The sequence below is a fragment of the Electrophorus electricus genome, chromosome 9 (assembly GCF_013358815.1).
Source record: "Electrophorus electricus isolate fEleEle1 chromosome 9, fEleEle1.pri, whole genome shotgun sequence".
NCBI lineage: Eukaryota > Metazoa > Chordata > Actinopteri > Gymnotiformes > Gymnotidae > Electrophorus > Electrophorus electricus.
In genome coordinates this window covers 23,192,017-23,195,560 of record NC_049543.1, presented here as the reverse complement: position 1 = coordinate 23,195,560, position 3,544 = coordinate 23,192,017, and positions in this window count along the sequence as shown.

Sequence of the window (3,544 nt, the reverse complement as noted above, 5' to 3'; positions counted from 1 at the left end):
TCCTCGTGCTCTAGGGAGTTTTTTCTCGCCACTGTCGCCCTTGGCTCGCTCACTGTGGGCTTGGACTCGGACATTTGTAAAGCTGCTTTGTGACATCCATTGTAAAAAGCCTTATATAAATAATTTGATTATTAATCTCAATACTTTATGTATAATGCACTGTTTTTACTAATCATATTTTAATTCAGGTTTTATCGCTTCAATTTCTTTTTATTTCTTTAGTTTTCTATTTAAATTAACAAACTTTATGTGAATAAACTGTATTTGAACGATGTATTTATTTGTTTTGGCAAAGACCTTCCCAAAGTGATGGATCTTGGGACATAATAGGTTGTATTCTTCTTCTATATCGTATGTGAAGCACTTTGAATTGTCACTGTGTAGGAACAGGACTATACAAGTAAACTTGCCTTGCATATCAAGTGACACATAAGGAACACTCCCCACTTCTTTGCTTTCTTGGCCCTTCACAGTCATGTAAGTTTGGGTGCTGCATTTCTGGGTTAGCTGTTTCCACGAACTTGTACTTACAGGGGTAAAAGCGCAGCCACGTGCCTGTTGCTAGCAGAAATAGGCACGGCACGTGCTGCTGTGCTGTGACCCAGTCTCTGTGGAGATGCAAGGGGTAACTTAAATTTATATAGTTGTGAAATCCCTGCAAAATGGGTTCAGCGCCACCTGTTGGTCAGCAACTCTCCAGCCCCCTGTAACGCAACAAGTAAGGCCAGACGCTCGCAGATATAGATAGATAGGTTTATTTTGTTCCAACTTTATAATGGGTGAACAAGCCAGGGTCAAAACCAAGAAAGCCAATACAGGGGTAATCCAAATCATGTAGGTAAACAGTCCGAGCCCAATAACCAAAGAGCAAAAAACTAATCTGGCAAACAATACAAAAGAGGTAGGCAAAAATCAGTTTAATAAATGTATGCTTTATTCTCACCACGTTGTCTGTCTTGATATCATTCAGGTTCTGGTTGTTGCCAGTATCTTAAATGAAATCATGGTTATTTAAATGATTCCAGTGTTAAAGGTGACAATGAAGTTGAGACTGATTTAATTAATGAGACATAATTAATAATTGATGCATAGTAAATCATCTGTGTTGTAAAGAATTGGTAGGTAAATGCCTACAGGGGTACTGGGGCTGTCACCTGGTCTCTGTGGAAATGCAAGCTTGACCCTTGTGTGCACATGACCTTCCTGCAGAATCTCACTCCAATAACCGGGTCCTTTTTCCCCACCAGAGACCCACCTGCCCCAATGGAGCCACCATGCTGACCACACACACTTTAGGCTCCTAGCTAACCATGAGTTACAGGCATTCAGATTACAGCAAAAAGTACACAAAGTGTAGTCTGTGTTCCAGACTAGAAGTATGGCTGGCATACCCATGTCCTAAAGTTTGTGACAGTAACAGTGTTTTCCACGTGTAATTACTCGTTGGGTGTAAGAACACATAGTATTTATTATAAGTTTGTTTTGAATTAAAGGGTTTCAGGGGGCTAGGGGCAGATAAAAGAGGCAAACAGGTGTAATCAGACATAAGATCAAAACCAGAGTACAAGGTAAGTGTACTAAAGACCAGCTTGGTTACATTATGGGTAGTGCAGGCAAAGCTTCACAAAGCTTCACACCTACAAACAGAGGGGTTTAGATACAGAGACACATTAGGGAGAACTACTCAGAGGTGAAACCAACATACAGGGGATTGGCAATACACAGGATTATGGGGAACGTAGTCTTTGGGAGGCAGGTTGAGGGCTTCGGCTGTTAAACATCTAATACAAGACAATGAGTATCAGTAAACACACCTGAAGCTACTACTACCGCAGCCAACTACGACATTAAGAATAACATTAGTAAATATGTAAATATATATATATAAATAAATTTGATTTAAATATGAGATTCTTTCAGTAGGTTAAAAGTTGCCTAACGGATATACAGCATTTGAACAGTTAAATTACAGTTCAATCATCTGACCACTATTTCCTGCTTGTACCTGTGTTGTCCTGTAGTTGAGTCTGGTCATAAACTACCACTAGCTGATGGTCCAGTTCTTGTATATATGACTGCGTGTGAGAGAGAGAGAGCTTTAGAGACACAGAGAATGCTTTAGAGACACAAGACAACATTGCACACAACAGGCTTGACCAGAGATGTTTCTCAACATGAAACAGTGCAGGTGTGTTAGGAAACAACTTTACATTCTCACTGTGGCTTTTCAGCATAACAAACACTTTGCCAAAGTTGTCAGTTTAACACTGTCAGTTCATTTCTGCTCAAAGCCTACATTATATGAACTGGGCCACATGTGTGACCATATCAGAAAAATTAATAAGGGTCAGGGTTAGGGGTAGGCTTATAGGGTTAATATGCTACAGCATAAACTTCTGAATACTGAAATGTTTCCATCTCTTTTCTCTGACTATGAGCTGTAGTGTTAAGGAATATAAAATCTTTGTGGTCTCAGTGAACCTAGAGAATACTAAAACATTCCTGGAAGAGAATGCATTACTGATCAGAATGGGTCTGTCAGACATGGTGGCGTCTCATAACTGTTGTTTATTGTAAGATTTCTCAAAACTTCATGTACAGAGGAAGTACCTTCTGTGAGCAAACCAGGGCTGTGTTGGTGTTTTATTGCTGATAGACATTCAGACTTCTTTCTCAGAAGCACAGCAGCCCCTGTTACTGCTCAACAGAAACCCCACTGAGCACTGCACCCACTATATACCTCTGACGACCACCTCCATCAACTACAAAAAAAGAAAATCCATTAATTAGACTCAAAACCAGCATTACTGTATACTAATTAATATTCTCCCTAAGCTATATATTCACATATGTACCAAGTTTGCTCAATATCAGTTGGCAGTGGTAGCTCAGTGGTTAAGGTACCTGACTTGTCATTAGAAGGTTGCCGATTCAAGCCCACCACTGCCAATTTGCCACTCTTGGGTCACTGAGCAAGGCCCTTAACTCTCACTTGCTCAAATTATACTCGTAATTGTAAGTTGGTTTAAAGGAATTTGAAAAGGAGAAAATACATGCTGAATTTAAAACATTATCTGAATACTGCATGTGTGATGATATTTAAAGTTATATTAAGGTGTTTAAAGATACAGATAAGCTAGAAAATTAGGACAGTGTATAAATGTGAAGAATTTTATGTTGAATTTTTATACCAGAACTGTGGTGACAGAGTGTCGTGATGTTGGCTGTGGTTGTCTTGTTGCTGACTGGGTTTGACACCACACATGTGAAGTTCTCATTTTCTGGCTTCTCAATCTCCAGAGGAAGATGCAATATGGCATTCAAACTGGAGCTACCTGTGCGGTTTAATATGAAGTTATCTTTATACCAAAAGAGAACCAGTCCCCTCTCACTGATCACTGAGCACAGGAATGAACAGAGTGTGTTATCTGAAGAAGAGTTACTGGATGATGTCACCTGAGGTGCTGGTACATTTTCTGGAAAAAAATGAAGAAAAGAAATGAACAAGAATCTGCTTGTTAAAACAAAGAAATCTTCACATATT